Source organism: Triticum urartu, chromosome 2A (genome assembly GCF_056163025.1).
Source record: "Triticum urartu cultivar PI428250 chromosome 2A, HENAU_Tu73, whole genome shotgun sequence".
NCBI classification, from domain to species: Eukaryota; Viridiplantae; Streptophyta; class Magnoliopsida; order Poales; family Poaceae; genus Triticum; species Triticum urartu.
The window spans coordinates 366,315,596-366,338,317 of NC_141874.1; positions in this window are offsets into that span (position 1 = coordinate 366,315,596).

Genomic DNA, 22,722 nt, shown 5'->3' on the forward strand with positions numbered 1-22,722 from the left:
TAACCGAGGGACTGATAAGGCCTCGTGTGCGTTGCAGCCCAACACCCTTCCAATTTTGGCCCAAAACCCACCAAAAACCCCTCCATCACCTAGAACGTTCGATCACGATCGCGCGGCCGCAAACCGGGCTCAATTTGGAGCCTCCTAGCTCCCTCTACCCCTATATAAAGGTCACTCCGCGAAATTTTCGGGCAAACCCTAGATCCCTCCCACTCCTCGCGTGCCGGACACAATCCTCACCGACGGACATGTCCGGCTAGCCGCCGCCGCCACATGTCATGCCCCCGTTGGCCTCCGCCCCATGCCCACTTCGCCGCACCGCGGGCCCGCTCAGCCTGGAGGCGGCCCTCTCCGGCCCAAAGCCACGCCGCCCACTCCAGCGCCCCGCCGCCTTCTTCCTCCCTCACCGCGCCGCCTGAGTTCGCCGGCGCCGCCCTGCTTCGTCGCGTCGCCGGTGGCCGCCGACCCGGCCCACCTTGAGCCTCGCCACGGCTGGTCGCCCTCGTCTCCGCCGCCAAGGTCGCCGCCCCGCCGTCAACCGCCTCCCCCGCGCCGGATCCGGCTCCTCTCCGCCTCTCCCTCGACTCCGGTGACGCCCCGCAGCTCCGGCGAGCACGAACTCCGGCGCCGTCGATCTTCGGGAGCCGAGCTGCTACAGTGCCCGATCTGGATCTGAGATCCGCGCGGTTGACTTTCCCCCGAAACCCTAGTTTTGTTTCCGTTTTTCATCATGTCGTATCTCCACGTCTGTAGCTCCAATTTGCGTGTGTAGCATATCAAAATGTTTTCCTCGGAGAGTACATCATTTCTTCTCACTGCATCATTTTCATTTGAGCTCATCTCGGTGCCCAAAATGCTGTTGGAAGAGGGCTATACGATAAAATTGTCAGATCTGTTTCATCAAATAGCTATTTGTCATTTTTGCCATGATTAATGTGTGCATGATATGCTCCTGAGCACTACATGAGTTTTGTTATATGCCATGCCATCTTTACAGAGGTGCTTACCATGTATTTTTGTGATATGTGTGGTGACTAGCACAAGCTTGCAAAGTAGCGTATTCGGTAATGCTGATTTCAGGGACTTAGAATTTCTCTAAGTCCTTGTCCTGATTTTCTCATTATGCCATATGTTCATGTTGTTTCCTAGTGATCCGTGCCTCTTTTGGGGATGATCAGTAAGGATTTTTTGTTAACATTGTGTTGATCTATCCGTCCTTGTCTTTGTTTTCATTTATGGAGCACCCTAGCTTGAGTCAATCGAGCTATACTTTTGCCATTCCGTGAATCATGGCAGATTGTTGACTTGTTAACGATTTTGCCGGGGATGTTGTTATTCATCCGTGCATGCTATGTTGTTGTTCTTGCCATGTCTAGCTTCTATGATATGTATTCTTGATGGGTGTATGCTTAGTTTGTCATGCCATGCTCTGTAGTGAGTGCAACGAGCTCGTGAACATGCCTACTCGTTAACAGATTTGCATGCTCCAGTTTTTCACTAAGTCTGTAATCTGATTATGTTTTTGCCATGTTCACATGCTTTCAATTGTATTTTCTGATCCCTTTTGGCTCAATTGTTGTTCGAGCATTGCACGTGGTTGATTGTGTTCCTTTTGCTTGTTTGTCTTGTTTGGGTAGAGCCGGGAGACGAGTTCGCTAACGAGGAGCCCGTTGAGTTTGCTTACGAGGATCAAGTCAACTCTGACAACTTTGCAGGCAAGATGATCATACCCTCGAAATCACTTCTATCTTTGCTTGATAGATGCTCGCTCTTTTGCTGTTCGTATGCTACGATACCTACCACTTCTTATCATGCCTCCCAGATTGCCATGTCAAACCTCTAACCCACCATGTCCTAGCAAACCATTGATTGGCTATGTTACCGCTTTGCTCAGCCCCTCTTATAGCGTTGTTAGTTGCAGGTGAAGATTGGAGATCGTTCCTTGTTGGAATATTGTTTATTTTTGGGATATCACTATATTATCTTGTTATCTTAATGCACCTATATACTTGGTAAAGGGTGGAAGGCTCGGCCTTTTGCCTAGTGTTTTGTTCCACTCTTGCCGCCCTAGTTTCCGTCATATCGGTGTTATGTTCCCGGATTTTGCGTTCCTTACGTGGTTGGGTTATAATGGGAACCCCTTGACAGTTCGCCTTGAATAAAACTCCTCCAGCAATGCCCAACCTTGGTTTTACCATTTTCCACCTAGCCTCTTTTTCCCTTGGGTTTCCATAGCCCGAGGGTCATCTTATTTAACCCCCCCAGGCCAGTGCTCCTCTGAGTGTTGGTCCAACCTAGAGCCCTGTGCAGCGCCCCCTCGGGGAAACTCGAGGTTTGGTTTTAGTTGTATGGAGCGCTCATCTGAGTGTGCCCTGAGAACGAGATATGTGCAGCTCCTATCGGGATTTGTCGGCACATTCGGGCAGTGTTGCTGGACTTGTTTTACCATTGTCGAGGATGTCTTGTAGAACCGGGATGCCGGGTCTGATCGAATGTCTCGGGAGAAGGAATATCCTTCGTTGACCGTGAGAGCTTGTGATGGGCTAAGTTGGGACTCCCCTGCAGGGATTTGAACTTTCGAAAGCCGTGCCCGCGGTTATGGGCAGATGGGAATTTGTTAATGTCCAGTTGTAGATAACATGAAACTTTACTTAATTAAAATGAATCAACCGCGTGCGTTACCGTGATGGTCTCTTCTCGGCGGAGTCCGGGAAGTGAACACGGTGTTGGAGTAATGCTTGACATAGGTTGTTATAGGATCACTTCTTGATCATAGTTCTTCATTCGTGCTTTCCCTTTCTCTTCCCGCTCTCTTTTGCGAACAGGTTAGCCACCATATATGCTAGTCGCTTGCTGCAGCTCCACATATTTACCTTGTCTTTCCTATAAGCTTAAATAGTCTTGATTGCGAGGGTACGAGATTGCTGAGTCCCCGTGACTCACAGATTACTTCCAAACCAGATGCAGGGACCGATGATACCGTTCCAGATGATGCGCTTGAGCTCAAGTGGGAGTTCGATGAAGACTCTCGGCGTTACTATGTGTCTTTCCTTGATGATCAGTAGTGGTGCCCAGTTGGGGCGATCGGGGACCATGTTGCTTGTTGGGGTTGATCTTTATTTTGGTACTGTAGTCGGACCATGAGTGTATTGGATGATTGTAATGTTATTCATGTATTTGTGTGACGTGGCGAGTGTAAGCCAACTATGTACCTTTTTCCCCTATTATCTATTTACGTGGGTTGTTGTGAAGATTACCTTACTTGCGACATTGCTTTCAATGCGGTTATGCCTCTAAGTCGTGCTTCAACACGTAGGAGATATAGCCGCATCGAGGGCGTTACAGTGGAGGAGAGCCATCTTCCTCCCCGAGATACTATATATTAAATAATGAGGAGTTACTAAAAAAACGAAATGGTATCCACAGTATCCACGCTAACGTGGATTAGAGTGTGTGTCACATAATTCATTATTTGAATTAGAGTGTGTGTCACATAGCAATCTCCAATTCTAACATGGATTTCGCATTTCATGGTATCCACACTACTTTTTTTAATACAAATTCATATGTATATTATGAACACCATGGTAGTGAGAAAACTTTGGATGGATTCAAACATATGACCTACAAAATAGCACAACAATCGAGTCAATGTCAACTTTTCCAAACCTAATATGCCATGAACTCGAAATAATTACCCATATGCATGGTCCTCAGTTCAAATCTTACAATGTACACGGAATTGAAACATCGATATTCGTACTATCTACATTCAAATGTTGTTTTTAGCCCCCCCCCCCTCGGCACAGACGCTACATACTTCATGTATCGGTGAATCTTCCTCTCCTGACCACCTTAGGAAGCTATCGGTTTTCGACACACGTTCATTCGTTCTCTCCATGTTTCGATCTCTAACTCTCTCAACTACACAACCCCCTTTTTCCCACTCTGTTACCAAATGTATTTACCTCATGCACCTGCCATTGCACCCCATGCCGATCTCTCCCTCTCTCTCTCCCTCCCACCCTCTCTCGTTAGATACATGCAGTGCCTATCTAGCCCCCCAACCTCTCGTGCTCACGCACGCACGTTGTCTATCCAGGTCACTCCCTCGAGGCTGTCTCACTCTTTCTTCCGCACGGCGGGCCACACTCGCTTAATCTCGCTCTCTTTATCTAAGTTTGGATTTGTTTTCTTTCACACACAAATGATATATCTCCCTATTCGGGCCTCGATCGACACACTCTATACTCTCTCACACAGATTGTCTATCTTGGTCAGTCCATCCAAGCCGCCCCCACTCTTTCGACCTCATGGCGGGCTACGCTCACTCAGTCTCTCTCTCCCTCCCCCCTCTCTCTATTTGTATGTCTCGATTGACCTCGCTCTTTCTCGGACACAAATGATATATCTCCATGTTTGAGCCCAATTCGACATATTCATATTGTATACTCTCTCACGCACATTGTCTATCTAGGTCACTCTCTCCAACCCATCTCACTCTCTCAATCGCACGGTGACCCACACTAGCTCAATCTCTCTCCCTTTATATATGTAATCGATTGACCTTGATTCCTCCCACGCACAAAAATATCTACATCTCTGTGACTGGATCATCTCTCATGCTCTATCTTACAGCCATCACCCTTCCCAAAAGCTCAATCCGACAATATCTCTCTAGAGCATATATATATCTTTTCAATGAATGTCAGATCACACCCACTTTGTCTCTCTATCTATATGTCTCTCAATTGACCTCGGTTTCTCATGCTGTATATTCCACACATTGAATATACCTCTCCATCCCTCACAAAGCGGGAGCTATTTACATTGCGAAGGGACTCCAACCTTTGATTAATTTGTGTGGGAATTTATTCCGGTGGGCTTAGATTATATTTTCGTAGCATTCGGCCCAAAACTACTCCGAACACCGTTGCAACCCCCGCACCTCCCCCAATTGATTTCCCTCTAGCTCGCTCATCACTCTCTCACACGTCCTTTCTCGCCTTCAACGTCACACCATGGTATTATTGCAAAAAACTCTGTTGTTCTCTTTAATTATTGCAAATAAGCTACAAAACTACATACTGATAGTCCACCTGGAATGGAACAAATTTTGACCCACAAATTAAAGTGCTACAAACTACACACCGAGGGGCCCACCTGTCATGAAACAAATTTGTACCCATATACAGATTAAAAAATAAAGGATGAGGATCGAACATGCGACCAGGGCCTTCAAGCCGCACGTCAATAGGCAACGTACGTAGAACATCAATGTTTGTTGTACCCCCCTTTATTCATATAATGTTTTTATATTACCACAGCCTATTTAATGGATAACATGTAATATTATTTTTAGTACATTAGTGGGACCGGCTCGTTAGCACGTACTATTAGCCTTCACTTACTGGTGGGTTCCATGTGTGCTCTCTCTCCTCCCCTTCTGCGTTTAGACGCACAGGCAAACACAAAGAACTCGCGGGCGATGTTGCCGTGACAATATCTGGATGCGTTCACAAGTTACGGCACTAGTTTTACGTACTAGTACTACTAGTCAATGTGTACGTGCAATGCACGTTAATTTGGAAGTATATTAAGTGCATGCGGATATCAAGTAGGATATTATTTGCTTGTTATTATGTGATTAGCACTATTTTTGGCATGAAATTAACTACACGCTACACGTGTTGAGCGCTCAACATTGAAGCAGTCTAGGTCGTTGGATGAGAAGGAATATATGTGGCTTGATGACGTTTTATATTTAATTTGATACGACTCTAGCAGAACATCCAGTCGATCAAATCATAGATTTCATTCAGTCTGACTCCGACTTTACATTCATACGACGATCGATCTAAAATAAATGGAAATGATAAACGTTTGGATTTTAAGCATGGCAATCCGAATGTTTTTCATGGCAATTTTAGATTACGCGGCGGTGGCGGGGGCGTCTTGTGGTGGTAAGCGGCTCCCCTGCGGTGCTCTGTGTATCATCGGGCAATTGACCGACGGCGATGGCGGTGTCTTGCGCCGTTGTTGGCGTACTCCTAGACGTTGGCCCTAGCTTCGAGGAAGGACACAATGTTCTGGAATTGGTCTCTAGGAGTGAGTCAACTAGAGGGAGGAGGCGACTGGCGTTGGTGCAGGGAAGCGGTCAACGGCGTCCATCCATGCCGCTGAGGGCGGAATTGGCACCCGCGCGGGGACAAGCGCTGGCAACGGCGTGGCGGAGACATTCGTGTGCACGGGCACCGGCACGGGCGCACATGTCAGTGCACGCGCTGGCAGGTGCACGGGCATGCGCATCAGTGCACGCGCAGGCGCATGCACTGGCCGGTGCACAGTTGCGTGAAAGTCGGCGGGGACCTCATGGAACCCCATGGCATGAAGCTTGGCGACAATGTGTGGCTCCCAGCCCATCAATGCCACGGGGATGGGTGCTCGCACAATCGGGGCGACGGGAGCCGGAACAGGAGCGGGGATAGGCGCGGCGTCTTCCCGCAAGGCCGGTTCAAGCTCGTCCCAAAGCTCCTTATGTTCTTGAGACTCCCGCTGGGTGTCTTCCTTAGGAAACTGGAAGATTACGGGCAGACCATCGTGATGCGGCATGGTGTATGGTTAGGTCAGGCTGGTTGGAGGTAGACGACAGGCGAATCAGAGAGGAATAGAGAAGATTGTAGTGATACCGGGTAGTGCGGGGTTGATTTTAAACTGTGGTGCCAGCGACATTAAAAGTGGGAGCAGTTGGGACGAAGGCGAGCCTACGCAGCGGTCTACTCGCACACTTCCCTGTCAGCCGACGCAGCGTTCTGCTCGCACGGCTCCCGTCGACTCACACGCTTGCTCGGACGGCGCCTGCCGATGAGAAGCGGGACTCGTGGTGGCATGTAAACGCCCACGGTTTCAATAGTGAAAGCGTTTGCCTTAACATGACAGGTCTTTGTTCCAAAATACCTTGGCTCTTCATTTGTGCAACTTCCCATAAGCAGCTTGTCTCAAATTGAAGAAAAAAACCACGTAGGAATATTTGTGCCATATCACGTGACCATGCTCAGTTCCATGAATTTCTGGTCACTTTTGGATTCTCTGAAATTTAAAATCCAGGATTCAAAACAATAGCATAAGTTGCATCACGCAATAAATTTTCAAGCGATACATATTTCCTGTTGTATTTCTTAAGAAAGGATTTGGTCAAATATTTTTCTTAGTTAGACTTCAGACAAGTTATATATGCAGAGTAAAAGCATAATACCTCCGTACTAGTGCATTGCCTGATATATTAACTAAGTACTAGGCATGAACAAACGGGCTCGATTATGTGCTCATCCTGGTGTAGTACTCCTATTAGTACTAGGCAATGAAGTTGACGGGTGACCTTGGGTAGCGGTGACCGAGGGAATTGAACTGTGCTCGACATGGTAGGTAACGTTGTCTAGTTACTAAAGCATCCCTCCATTGTTCATCGGTAGTCACTATGGACCGGGGACATGAGGGGAATTTCCTAGGGCTGGAATTCTGGCCGCCCGATATTTTGACTCGAAACGCAGAGGCTCGATTGGTTGGGGTTGGCTAATGTGCGTACCACGCACGCCACCAGAAGGATACGGGCCGGGTTTTTTAGGATCAACACGAGCCAATGTCTCACTAGTACGCCGTTGGGTCCTACCATTCGAGAATATGAAAGGAATCTTTTAAATTGCTGACGAATCTATGTGTATTACAATGCCCGTATTTTCCTTGCAAATAGTAATCTCAACGTGGTAATTGATTTATGACGAGTTCTTGAATTAGAGTGAGTTTGCGATATAGTTATCTCAACGTGGATTTCACATTTCATGGTATCCCTAGTAAGTTTTTCATTGCAAATTCAAATTTAAAAGATGAATGGTATGGTGGTGAGAAAACTTTGTATGTATCAAGCATATGACCACACACATACACACGCACACACACACACGAACAACAATAATCCAATAAGTATATTGCATCTATTTTTCCAAACCATGCATGTATGACATGAATTAAAAATACTCCTTCTGTTCCTAAATATTAGTCTTTTAGAGATTTCAACAAGTGACTACATACGGAGAAAAATGAGTGAATCTACACTCTAAAATATGTCTATATACATCCGTATGTGGCAGTCCATTTGAAATCTCTAAAAAGATTAAGGCCTCCTTTTGTTTAGAGGAATCCTGTAGGAATTTCATAGGATAGGATTTCTATAGGAAAAATTCCTTTAGAGCCCTTTGGCTTGTAGGAATAGAATCCTATTCCTATGAAGGAATTCCTCCTATCCTCCACATTTCATGGGAAAATAAACATTAGCCTAGACTTAATGGAAAAAAAATCCTATGATCTGAATCAAAGGGCATCTCCTTTCCTATTCCTACTCATAGGATTTGAGATACATGTCATCTCATTTCCTATGACTTTCCTATTCCTACGATTTTCCTACCCTTTGATCCAAAGAAGGCCTAATATATAGGAATGAAGGGAGTAAAATGTAGGACATTCATGGTCCTCAATTCAATATTTAAAATGAATAGGAAACTGAAACATGAATATTAAGTCTAGTACTACATTACATGCAAATGTTGTGTTTAGGCAGAGCTATGTAGATTGTCGGGGGTTAACCCCTCGACCTTAGATAAAATTGTGAAGCTGTGTTTAGGATTGTTTAGATTATATTTGTCCCCACCCTCCCAAAGACCGATTTGTTCTACACCCCCTCCTCCCCGAGAGAATATCATGTGCCCCCACACCTTAGATGCTATATGCTGATACGAGTTGCTTGGAGCTTGTGGATCTGAGATATAGCGGCTCAAATGATGTCTTAATATTTTTTACAGGAAACCTTAATGAGTTTGAGAATTGCACACAATTTGTTCAAAAACTACTCAGATGCCCTTGGATCCCATATCCAACGACTTTGAAGCTCGTATCACCGTAGCATCTAAGATGAAGGAGCACATTATATTCTCCTATATGTAAGAATATCATGTGCTACCACAACTTAGATGGTTTGGTGATACAAGCTCTTCAGAGCCATTGGATTTGTGACCGAACAACTCCTGGGTGGTTCGAATGTTTTTGTGCAGAAAAGCCCCCAAAGAGTTCGTCCACTACTTACAAGCACAAAGACTGCTTAGATGCCATTGGATCTTAGATCAAACGACCTCGAAGCTCGTATCACCGTAGCATCCAAGCTGCAAGAGCACCTGATGTATTATCGCATGGGAGAATATGAGGTGCTCCCGCACCGTAGATTATATGGTGATACGAGTTCACGGAGATCTAACCGCCCATAGTAGGAGGTTTGAATGTTTTTGCAATATACGCCTGAGAGAGTTTGGGAATTGTGCAGAAAGTACAAGTACTACGCATGTGGCATCTGATCACAGATCATACGACCTAGATGCTCGTATCATCGTAGCGACTAATTAAGCTACACGGAGCACCTAATATGAGCACCGGGGAGTCGTTGGATCCAAGATGCAGCGTGATACACCTCCAACGTATCTATAATTTTTTATTGTTCCATGCTATTATAGTATCCATCTTGGATGTTTTATATGCATTTATATGCTATTTTATATGATTTTTGGGACTAACCTGCCTAGTGCCAGTTTCTGTTTTTCCCTTGTTTTTGAGTTTTCCAGAAAAGGAATACCAAACGGAGTCCAATTGACGTGGCAATTTTTGATGATTTTTTATGGACCAAAAGAAGCCCCCGGAGTAAAATAGTTGGGCCAGAAGAGTCCCGAGCCATCCACGAGGGTGGAGGGCGTGTCCACTGCCTCGTGGATGACTCGGATACCCCTCTAACGTGAGACTGATGCCAAAAATTCCTATAAATAAAGAACTCCCGAAAAGAAACCTAGATCGGGAGTTCCGCCGCCAGAGGGGTGAATCATCACCGGTGACCATCTTCATCTTCCCGGCACTCTCCATGATGAGGAGGGAGTAGTTCACCCTCGAGGCTGAGGGTATGTACTAGTAGCTATGTGTTTGATCTCTCTCTCTCTCTCTCTCTCGTGTTCTTGACGTGGCACGATCTAGATGTAATGCGAGCTTTGCTACTATAGTTGGATCTTATGATGTTTCTCCCCCTCTCACTACTGGAATCAGCTTCTTTGTCATCCGCCATGGCGGAAGGAAAAGGCATAGATCATAGACGCCAAACTTCTTTGTCGTCCGCTAGCAGACAGCAAACTTTCCGGATGAACACGTGTCAGCAAAGGCCTTCTTTGTCGTCCGCTTCTTAGAAACAGACGGCAAAGGATTACGTCGTCCACTTCTTAGAAATGGACGGCAAAGGATTACGCCGTCCGCCATTCGAGGTCAGCAGACGGCAAAGAAAGCGCACGACAGTGCGGTGGCGTGAGGGCCGTTAGGGGGTTAACGGCGCTCTTTGCCGTCTGCCAACAGACGGCAAAGAGTCAAAGCTCTTTGCCGTCTGCTGACAGACGGCAAAGAGCCCAGCTAGGCAGCACTGGGAAGCTGCCACGTGTCCAGATATGCCGTCCGCCAGCAGACGGCAAAGAAGTTTGAATCTTTGCCATTTGCTGGCAGATGGCATAGCTGGTCACTTTGCCATCTGCCAGCGGATGACAAAATGACCAAATAGGCAGCCAGTGTTCCTAGTTTGCGCAGGTGACTGCCACGTGTCCTCTTTGCCATCTGCTAGCAGACGGCAAAGAAGCTATATTTCCCCTGGTTTTATATAAATCCCATTAATTAGACATGGTTTCAAACACAGATATACATGCATACATATCCAACGTATCCAACAACATATTTCATCAAATCCAACAACATAGGTCAACAAAGTCCAACATATCAATATATACATAACCAGTAACAAGTTTCCAACAACATATCCAAACAAGTTTTCATAAACAACAAGGAAGCACCAGAAGAATAGTACACTCCATGAATCCAAGCTTCCTCATGTAAAGCAAATCTGCAAATTGGGAAAGATGAAAGTTAGAAGAAGAAGATTTTTTTTCTTCTCTTTCTTTTTCTCCTCTCCACTTCTTTATCTTCTTCTTCTTCTTCTTCTAACTAAGGTAGGTAAAATGTCATTTTATTGCTAAGCTAGGTAAAAATGCTAAGTGTAGGTCATTTTAGAGCTAAGCTAGGTAAATAGGTCATTTTGGAGCTTAGTATGGTTATTATGTCATTTTCGAGGAAAATAAGCTAAGTCTATATCATTTTGGAGCTAACAAAGATTATCATGCCATTTTTTACCTAAGTATGCTAAGTACGTCATAAATGAACTGAATAAGCTAAGTATAGATCATTTTTTATCTAACTTAGGTAATTATGCCATTTAGGAGGAAAATAAGCTAAGTATACTTTTGTAAAGCAAAACACAAGAGAAAACTTACCATCATCACAACAAATGTAATGAAGATCGCAAGTAAGGTAACAATTGATCCAACGGCATAATGATACCAAGCATCATTATCAATGGCATATTTTCTAATCTTCTTAAGCTTTAGGCGCATTACATCCATCTTCATCTTGTGATCATCGATGACATCGGCAACATACAACTCCAATGACATCTTCTCTTCTTCAATTCTTTTAATTTTTCTCTCAAATACTCATTTTCTTTTTCAACTAAATTTAACTTCTTGATAAGAGGGTCCGTTTCAAATTCCGGTTCACATACCTCCTAGATTAAAATATCTCTATGTCAACTTGATGGCCATAATTGTCATAAATGTGAAATGCAACAAATAGTTATGAAAGAGAATTTACCACATATGAATCATAAAGCGGGCGAGGGCCCACCGGGACGGACATCAAGACCATGGCACTATGTATAAGAAACAAACATACAAAGTAAGAAAATTATAAATACCAACTATATAAATCATACAATCATACAAATAACTATATAAATCAGGTACAACATAAAAATTTGAATACCTAAGCATCATCATCATTACTATCGGTAATGACGTGCTCATCATCATCATGAATAAATGCATCATCATGTGGAAGGCCACCTTTACGTAATCGTTCAAGCATTGACATGTCATCTGCAGCAGTAACTTCTTCTTCTTCCGGCTCTTCTTGTTCCGGCTCAGGTGTGAAGTCGGATTCACTATCGTTGTCTACTTCAATGTTCTGGGGTGGAGTAGAGCGGTTCTTGAAACATTTTTTTGGAAAGACGTGTTTCTTGGAAGAATTCTCCTTCGTCATATGTGTCTTGGTTAATGTGAGGTTCATAATCCTTTTCATTGGGGGGAGGTGGTCTAACATGTGTTGACACTTCATAAACGACGTCCCAACCACTGAGATTTGGATCACTTTGACAACCCACGGTAGATATAAAACTTGGGTTGCCTGTCGAGCCGTAATATAAACATCGGGAACATCCAAATGGGTGCTTTGTTTGATTTTGACTAGCCCTATATGTTCACGAGTCCTTCTAGTCTCCCTCAGCTATAACCAATAACATCTGAAGACTACGATGTTTGGTGGGTTTTCACCATAGAATTCAAGTTCATAAATTGCTTGAACTCTTCCATAATACTCGATACCTCCTTTGCCAATAGCATAGACAACAATTTGTAGACTTTCGGTCGGCCATAGATAGCTCTTTGCTGTAGGTACGAAAGCAATACCCGTTGATGTCTTATTTGTCAAAAGAATGGACCTTATAGTCAAAACCATTAGCTACTTGCCACAATTCGGCATCCATAATCTCTGAATTAGCCTACAAGTTTAATACGAACGGATTGTTGCATTAGTCACAAATTAGTTCAAGTCCTCATACTGAAGCCTAAATAAGACACGTCCTTTCTCACAGGCATGTATCTTCTCATAGGGCATCTTAAGAGCATGGAGGATTTTGTCTGACTGGTACAGGTTTGGAGGTAGCACATGGCCTTTGGGTAGAAATCCTCTGAATACTATCATCATCGCGTCATAGCATTCTCTGCCCAAGATGAATTGAGCCTTCAGAGCCATTGTTTGTGAGATGGCATCCAACTGACAAAGCTCTGTGTGCTCGTGGAGAGGATGTTTTGAGGACTCCAACATTTCAATGAAGGCCTTTGCAGATTCCACCATCTCCTCGTCCGAGTCCTGAGCATCATCAAAGTCTTGCACCATGTCTGCGGTCCCGATACCATGCTCATCGGTGCAACGACGAACCACCTTGGCTCTGGCACGTTGGGCAGACTCACCATGTAATGTCCAAACCGTGTAACCAGGCATAAAACCAAACTTCTATAGGTCTTTACTCATTTAAAGATCGTCCCTCTTTTTATAGTTGTCGCAACGGGCATAGGGGCACCAGCTTAATTCTTGGTCATTTGCAAATGCGGCTCTAACAAACCCCTTGGTTTATGTTAACCATTCCTCGGTCCAAACTTTCTGACTAGTGTAACCGGTGTACATCCATGCACGATCACTCATATTGACTTCCTACTGGACACACAAGAAATATATACATAATTAAGCAAACCATGCATATCCATCAGTTAATGGAGTTTGTCAGTTTTATTACGTCCATGCAACCTACATGCTAATAGGTAAAGATAGGTCCTAATCCCACCTGAGTATGTATAGATTGGGTTCGTTTTCCCATGCTCTGCTCCAGATCCGATGCAAAATTTCGGCAGCACCTCCCCGCTGCTCTCCTGATACACATCTCGGCAATAAGCAGAGTGGATGTGTACCCGGAGAACAACTGGGAGGCACTGACAAAATTTTGCGTCGGATCCGGAGCAGAGCATATGGGAAAACGAACCCAATCTACACATACTCGGGCTGTCCATGGATAATGTTGGACAATTCGAAAGAATCACGATTATAAATATGTAAATGCATGCATATTTATAGATGTAACCCTTTCGAACGGGAGACGCATAGTGGTTACGCATACTGATGATTGACACCTATAGCTAGCAAATTTCATCGGCACGAAGACCGGAATAGAGCAAATGAAGGGGGGAGGAGGAGATGTCATTTGTGCTCACCAACGAACGCAGGGGCAGAGCTCATCGAACACTAGACCCTCGGAGCGACGAAATAACTGCACATTTAAATCGAAAGATGAATAACATAGCAATTTTGTTTCTTCCGTCGACCTAACTAAATTTTTACAACATGATGAGCAGGTTAGGGGGTCCTTGGCGTCGATGGAACCCAAAATAGCAAGTATCATCGGTGCGAGATACATGTGGCGCTCGGCGTTGAACACTAGATCCACATCCCACAAGTGAAGCCGGCGTCCGGCGTCCCGCAACAATAGTTCCGGTGGTCAATGACGTCGGCATCATTTGTGGGACATGGATGTAGTATTCGACGCCGACAGCCACATGCATCAACACCGAGGAACCCCTAACCCGCTCGTCCCCGGGCGCCCTCTTTTTTCCTTTCCTTCTTCTCTTCTTCTTCTTCTTCTTCTTCTTCCTCTTCTTCTTCTTCTTCTTCTTCTTCTTCTTTCTTCTTGTCCCTCCTACTCTTCCTCCCTCCTCCTCCTCCTTCTACTCATCTTCTTCTTCTTCTAAACTAAAACTAAAACTAATCTAAAATAAACTAAACTAAAATAAACTAAAACTAAACTGAAAATAAAACTAAACTAAAACTAAAACTAAAACTAAAATAGAAACTAATCTAAAAGAAACTAAACTAAAAAAGGGGGGAGAAGAAACCTGCAGGGGATCGCTGGTGGAGCGCAAGGTCGACCGGTGGGGCGGGGCGGTGCAAGGCCCGCAGGGAGGAGGGCGACAGCGGGGCGGAGCGGCGCTGGGCCACGGGGAGGGGTCCGACACCGGGGCGGCCCGGCGCAGGCCTCTCCAGCGACGGTGCGCGGCGGGGTGGCGGGGCGACGGGGCGCGGGGGCGGGGGAGGGCTGGACGATGGCGGGGGCTGGGTCCGGGGGGCGGGGCTGGCGGGCGCCGACAGAGCGGCGGGGAAGGAGAGAGGGGGGCGCGCCGGAGGGAGACAGAGAAAGAGAGAGGGGGGAGACGGCTCGGCCCGTTAAGTGGGCCTTCTTTGTCGTCTCCTATCATACGCCAAAGAGGGCAGCCGTTTAGGGCTGGCCCGAGTCTCCTCTTTCCCGTCCGCTGGCGGACGGCACAAAACCTGACCTAGCCACGCCGTGCCATGTGGGGCCCACCTGGCCCTTTGGCCTCTTCCTTCTAGCTCTTTGCCGTCAGTTGGCTGACGGCGAAGAAGCAGCAGACGACAAATAGACTTTTTGCCATCTGCACTTTCTTTGCCGTCCGCTTTGTGGAAGTGGATGGCAAAGAGGCTCTTTGCCATCAGCTGGCGGATGGCAAAGAGGTGGCAGATGGCAAATTGGCAGATTCCAGTAGTGTCTATCTCCTTATGATGAATTGAGTTTTCCCGTTGAAGTTATCTTATCGGGGTGAGTCTTTAAGGATTTGAGAACACTTGATGTATGTCTTGTGTGGGATACCTATGGTGACAATGTGGTATTCTTTTGATTCACTTGATGTCTGTTCTAGTGATCAGCTTGCAGGTTCCGTGGCCTTGGGAATCTATTCATAGGGGTTGGCACACGTTTTCGTCTTGACTCTCCGGTAGAAACTTTGGGGCACTCTTTGAAGTTCTTTGTGTTGGTTGAATTGATGAATCTGAGATTGTGTGATGCATATCTTACAATCATACCCGCAGATACTTGAGGTGACATTGGAGTATCTAGGTGAAATTAGGGTTTTGGTTGATTTGTGTCTTAAGGTGTTATTTTACTACGAACTCTAGCGCTGTTTGTGACACTTATAGGAATAGCCCAATGGATTGATCGGAAAGAATAACTTTGAGGTGGTTTCGTACCCTACAATAATCTCTTTGTTTGTTCTCCGCTATTAGTGACATTGGAGTGACTCTTTTTTGCATGTTGAGGGATAGTTATATGATCTAATTATGTTATCCTTGTTCAGAGAACTTGCACTAGTGAAAGTGTGAACCCTAGGCCTTGTTTCAAAGCATTGCAATACCGTTTGTACTCACTTTTATCATTAGTTACCTTGCTGTTTTTCTATTTTCAGATTACAAAACCCTATATCTACCATCCATAATGCACTTGTATCACCGTCTCTTCGCCGAACTGGTGCACCTATACAATTTAACATTGTATTGGTGTGTTGGGGACACAAGAGACTCTTTGCTATTTGGTTGCAGGGTTGTTTGAGAGAGACCATCTTCATCCTACGCCTCCCACGGATTGATAAACCTTAGGTCATCCACTTGAGGGAAATTTTCTACTGTCCTACAAACCTCTGCACTTGGAGTCCCAACAACGTCTACAAGAAGAAGGTTGTGTAGTAGACATCATAGCGGCACAAACAAGGCCTAGATGTTTTATTTGCAAAAAAACCTTGGAGAGTTTGGAAATTGCGCATAATTACAAAGACTACTCCCAAGCCATTGGATCTCCGTTCCAACGATGAAAAAACTAGTATCACCATAGCGTCTAAGTTGCGGGGTGGATGTGATATTCTATGCCGTTGTCATTTTTGTTCATAAACTTACAAAATATGTGTAACTCGTGTCGTTACTTGTCTAACTGCATAAAGTGTTTGTACAAAAAAACATCCTACAATGGAATATCGGAACAACACACGAGGGTACCACTTGTCATTGATCAAATTTGAAACTAAAACTAACAAATCTGAAAGTCGAGATTCGAACTGGCAACCTGGACTACAAAGCGTAAGTCGATAGCCTGAAACAACAACGGTTGTTTGCTTTGTCCCACAACTTGATTTTATACCGTATTACATTGAGTATAGTAGAAGGAGTGGCTTGTCAACACGTGCATGACCGTTGACCCACTTATTGGTGGGTCCCAGGTTTGCAATCTCTCTCTCTCCTCTCCTTTAGGCGCACGGGCACACAGGAAGAGTGGCTCTAACTTGCCATGGTGTTATTATAACTAAAAAAGCCTGGAAAATAGAAGAATCGCCTAGAACAAGAGACGTTGTGGCTGGTCGAGACGGAGCTAACCACACCTATCCTCCGTGCCACGTTAGCATGATGAAGCTGTGTGGCTAGTTGGGTGGTTTCGATCAACTGGCTGGGTCCCGAGGTCGAACCATAGGTACTACGTCTGGTACAGTATATTTTTGCATGCACGTTTTTCCTCCGTGCAGAGACGTGGCCCACCCTACCGCGCGGTTTTGGGGTCCTCTCGGGTGGTGCACACATATATTCTTCCTTGCCAAGACGTGGGACGCCCTACCGCGTGTTTTCTGGGTCCTCCTCTATGGTAGTGCCGAAGCAAGTAAATGATTCATCAAATCACGAAAGACCACCTTTCCCGCCGAGTACATCAGTGAAGCACCATGGCTAGCTAGTTGGGCTAGTGCGACCGATTAGCTAGGCCGCCGCCACATTTGTTTTTTCACCCCTTTTTTTATATCCTTGCCGACAGGTAAATTTAAATATCCACTACGGCATTGCTCTGGTGTTTGGGTGCGGCATGCTCGGCAGGATTTATAATTTTTTGATTGACGGAGTAGGCGTGATAGCAACTTAGTCACAATGACTCCGCCTGTAAAACCCACTGCTCGCTGATGTGAAAAGTCATCGACTGGTGTTTTCCCATGGTGAAAGCCAGAAGATTCACCCTGCTCCTCGGCTGGCTCCCTACGCCTTCCCATAGATTGCATTGCCTTTCTGTCGTTTCGCCCCCTTTGCTTCCTCTCCCCATTGCTTATACCTGGTGCCATGGCGGTGCAGCAGATCACGGAGTCTGAGTTGAGGCGCCTAACACAGGAGCTCTAGGCCAAGGATGCGGGCTCAGGGCCAAGGATGTGGAGCTCCATGAGCTCAAGGAGGAGATGAGTGCCCTGCTCCTCCGTTATGTGCAGGAGTTCATGGAGCCTCAATAGCGGCAGGCGTCCACCACAAAGATGCTCGAGGCGTCGGCGGTGTTGCTGCAGAAAGCGGGAGATACGATAGGCCGTCCGGGGAGCCGGTTGGTGCGTGAGCGGGCCGATCATGACGAGGTACAGGATCGAATCAGCCACTTGGTGGACCAAGTTGCCACGCACGTGTTGCGGCTGTGTGATGCCTCTCGTCATGCCAGCGCGACCATGTCAGCTGTCAGGCTAAACCCATTCGACCACCCCGTCGATTTCAATGAGCTGTGGCTTGCTAACCTGGTCTCCTTCTTCACCTATATCTCCAAGGAGCTGAGCCGTCTCCGTGCAATGGTGGGGGCGGAGATGGACAAGGAGGGGTTGCAGGCTGCCATCGCCGTTGTCGGTCGAATCCTCTCAGGGCTCCATCACCGGAATTGATTCGTGCCATTGGACACCGTCTTTGACGAGCTGGCTCCCGTCGACCGGGAGGAGGCTTTGTGGGCGGTTGCACCCTACATCACCATCGTTGTGCGCCTCGAGAAGCAGAGGGACTTCGATGGTGTTTAGGCATCCTCTGCATGGGCATGTCCATGTCTCGGCGCAACATAACCGTTGGATCAAACTCAGCCGGTGCAGATCGGTCACTGTAGCACAAAGTGTGTGGGTGTGTTTGGTCACATTCTCATCTCAATATAGTTGTTCCCTCTTCGTGTATTTGTGTTAACTTACTAGTGTGGACTGATGCACCCTTTATGCACTCTGCCAAACACCCAAAAGTGGGTCGAGAAGGGGACTTTTGATCCCATCCCGTGCACCCTTCATACACCCTGTCTAACACTGATTCGTGCTTCATATGGTTCATCTTTCGTGGAGTGCTGTAGGACTGTACTCTCTGTGCGCTGTAGACCTAGTTCTGTTAACATCGATCTCACCGTTCATTCTCGACCGCACAGTCGAAAAAGCGGTACTATGTTACATTACTGTTCATATAGTTGAGATGCGCACAACATCATTTGTTATCGTCATATCTTACTACAGTAGCAACAAGATTATGTAGTATTGATGTATGAACCACTGCACATGCCTAGTAGTGGGAGCATTGTGTATGTTCAAGTGGTTGCTGTCGGATTTCGGGTTCCGGAAAAACCCTTGAGATTCTAACACTGGGGTGCACATGAAGATCTCTCCCCCTCTCTAGCTCGCACACATCATGATCTCACGACCTAGCTCGATGAACCCAAAGAACAAGAGACACAAGAGTTTATACTGGTTAGGGCCACCGATGCGGTGTAAGACCCTACTCCAGTGTGGTGTGGTGGATTGCCTCTTGGGCTGAGGATGAATAGTTACAAGGGAAGAACATCCTCCTGGGGAGAGGTGTTCTTGTGCTTGGTGTGTGTGGTGGCTTTGGTGGTGAGATGAGATCATATGATATATGATCCTCTACGGTGGTGGCTAGCCCTATATATAGAGGCCCGGGTCCTCTTCCCAAATATTAGGCGGGAAGGGATCCCACAACGGCCAATTTGAAGGGGTAGATCTAGTACAATCTATCCTGACAAAAGATGGTCTTCGCCAGCCAAAGGCTCTGGTGGTGATGCCGTCTTGGGCTCCATGGTAACCTCCATCCTGCTGTCCTGCTGGTCTTGGTCTTGTTGCACCGATATGGAAACCTTTGCCTGATGCCTCGGGACTCCTCACCTGCGCTTGCCTCTTTAGCACCAAAGAGGAAACGAGGACACTGCGCGCGCTGCCGCCCGCCTGGCTCCAGTCGTCATGGCTTGCATCACACAAACCTCACGAGGTGTCCCTTGCCTTGATCTCTCCGCCCCTCGCGAGCCATCTGGCAAGGCCGCCCCTGAGGAGGTCTTGCGTCGTCCACCTCGCGAGGCTTGGCCCCTTGTGTGGGTCTTGAGTGTTTGCTGGTGAAGATGGGCCGTACAGGGCCGCTGATGGATCCATGTCGCGGGCCGCAGGCAGGCAAGTCTGGGGACCCCCATTCCAAAATGCTGACAGTAGCCCCCGGGCCCAAGGCGCGCTCAGGCTTGGCTTCGAGGTGAAGCCAAAGGGCAGGTGCGGAGCGCCGCGGGCCCCAACAGCTTGCGGCCATGGTAGGCATGTGGCGACTGATTCGGTGTGGGCGCGCTGCCGCCCGCCTGGCTCCAGTCGTCATGGCTTGCATCACACAAACCTCACGAGGTGTCCCTTGCCTTGATCTCTCCGCCCCTCGCGAGCCATCTGGCAAGGCCGCCCCTGAGGAGGTCTTGCGTCGTCCGCCTCGCGAGGCTTGGCCCCTTGTGTGGGTCTTGAGTGTTTGCTGGTGAAGATGGGCTGTACAGGGCCGCTGATGGATCCATGTCACGGGCCGCAGGCAGGCAAGTCTGGGGACCCCCATTCCAAAATGCTGACAGTAGCCCCCGGGCCCAAGGCGCGCTCAGGCTTGGCTTCGAGGTGAAGCCAAAGGGCAAGTGCGGAGCGCCGCGGGCCCCAACAGCTTGCGGCCATGGTAGGCATGTGGCGACTGATTCGGTGTGGGCGTCTCCGCTTCCCCATGCTGCCTCGGCAACTGCCCGATTGACAAAAAGGCCGATGCGGGCAACGCTTGCCTTCATTGCTTTCCTTCGCTTTGCTCCAGATCCCCTCTCTCGCTCCTTGCTTCCAAAATCTTTGGATCTGCTTCAATCCCCTTCCGAGCTTCCGACTAAGGGCGCCCCGAAAGCCCAAGGTCGTTTCACCGCCAGCCTATTATGAGCCGGCTCTGGACGCGCCCAATGTCTCGGAGAAGAACCTCGCCACCAAGCGCCTACTGACGGCGGGGGAAAACAACGAGAAAGGGAAGACCGAGCTCCGGGCTAGCTCCGCCGTGCCGGTGGCTTCGAAGAGCTCCTTCTAGCCCTGCTTTATGAGCAGCGTCGTCGCTGGCCTGGTTCCCCCCTTCTCCGACTTCTATGCAGTCCTCCAACATTACAGGTTGCAGGCCCTCCATCTCCATCCCAACTCCGTTCTTCTCTTATCGATCTTTGCCTTCTATTGTGAGGCGTATGTCGGCGTGATGCCGTCTGTGGCACTGCTGTGCCACTTCTTCTTCCTTCGAATCAACAACGGCCACACCTCGGGGTGCGCCAACTTCGTCGCAGCCAGCAAGGCCAATGCGATCTCGAGGGCCTAAAAGAAGACCGATGGCTTCAGGAGCAAATGGGTCATGATGGATGCCAAGTGCGTCCACCCACGATTGAAGCTGCCGACGGAGATGCCCCAGTTTGACGAGGGGTGGTCCCATGTGCAGCTTACTGACGACTAGGCGAAGTCGGTGCGGGAGAAGATGGCACCGAGCTGAGGCTGGGCAATGCGAAGGAGGCGAAGCTGACGGGGGCCATGCTCCTGAGGGAGTTCCTCATGCTGTGGGTGGCTCCTCTCGAGGCGCGCTCGTGCCCCTTGTGGACGCTCGGGGACGGAGAGGACAAGCTTCGCCTGAGTTCGGAGGCCTTGTCTAGAGGGGAGCTGGCCGTGGCTCTGCGCCTCTTGGTCGGGGACGACCAAGAGTATCCGTCGAGTGCCCATGTTCCCTTGTTCCTTCGGAAGGATGGGGCGCTAGTTGTGGCCTCCATGCCCACCTTTGATGGGCGCGGCCTGGTGCCCCTTGGAGTCCCGGTGGCGACAGCGACAGTGGACGTGTCTTCTGGTGATTCCCACAGGGATGGGGAAGAGGAGGAGGATGAGGAGCGCGACTCAGAGGCGACCCCCGAGGGGATGGGGGAGACCTCCCCCTTGCGCAAGGCCGACATCCTCCGCACCCTGCATGATGATGATGACGAGGCCGGCGCCCTCCCGGAGAGGGAGGAACCGCCCATGGTTCCGACGAAGGGCAGGTCGGCACTGCTCTCCCGGGACGACGCTCCTGCCTCGACACCGCCTGGAGCTGATTCCCGTCCATCTGCTTCCCCTGCTTCTGCTCCTGGAGCCCGCGCGCCTGCGCCTCAGGCTGCGAGGCTCTCCGGCTTCAAGCTTACGAAGGGGAGGGCCTACGCCGCGATGGACCAGTAAGTGTTCTTGTCCTGCCTTGTTCTTGCTTCTGCTGCTCGTCCTTGACTCTTCTTCATTGTGCAACTAGGCCGACACTCGCGGCGAAGAAGAGAAAGGGGGACGAGGTGGTACTGCTCGGGCCTAGATCACCTCCTGCGGCTGCAACCCTCTTCATGGATAAGGGCAGCGACGACGGTCGTGTGTCTCTAGCCCGATCATCCTCGCGAGGCTTGGTGGAGCATCCTTAGGAGGAGTCAGCCCCCATGGCCCTGCTGGCTCCGGAGGTGCCAACGTCCGGCTCGGGTGCTGGGGTCCCCGAAGCTCAGGAGCTTCTGGCTTTCCAGGCCATGGTGACGACGTCGCCTCCTCCTCCTGCTGCCACATTGCTGTCTCCGGGTTCTTCCGCCTCTCCTGACGTCCTGGAGCGCGCTCTTTCTATGATGGCCTTGCTGTGAGAAGATCTTAAAGGCACCGACCGTCTCCTGGTGGCCGGGCACCTTGAGCTAGTCTTTGGCTGGCTTCACTCCGATGTGTCTGTCCGGGCGACGCTGAGCCAGGCTGCTGTCAACTCCGAGAAGGACAGGAAGGCCGTCACCCAAGCTGTGGCCGCCCGCGAGGTGGCGCTGAAGGATGCCGGGGCTGCCCAGGACCACTGCAAGTCGCTGGAGGCCAAGTTGGAGACCATGCGGAGGGAGCGCGTGAAAGAAGCCCGAGGCCGTAGGGTGGAGGAGGAGAAGATGAAGGCCCGAGAGGACGCCATCAAGGATCGCGACCCCGAATTGGAGCAGTTGGCGAAGGCACGGGCCACGGAGCGCAGCCGGCTGGAGGAGCTGGAGCA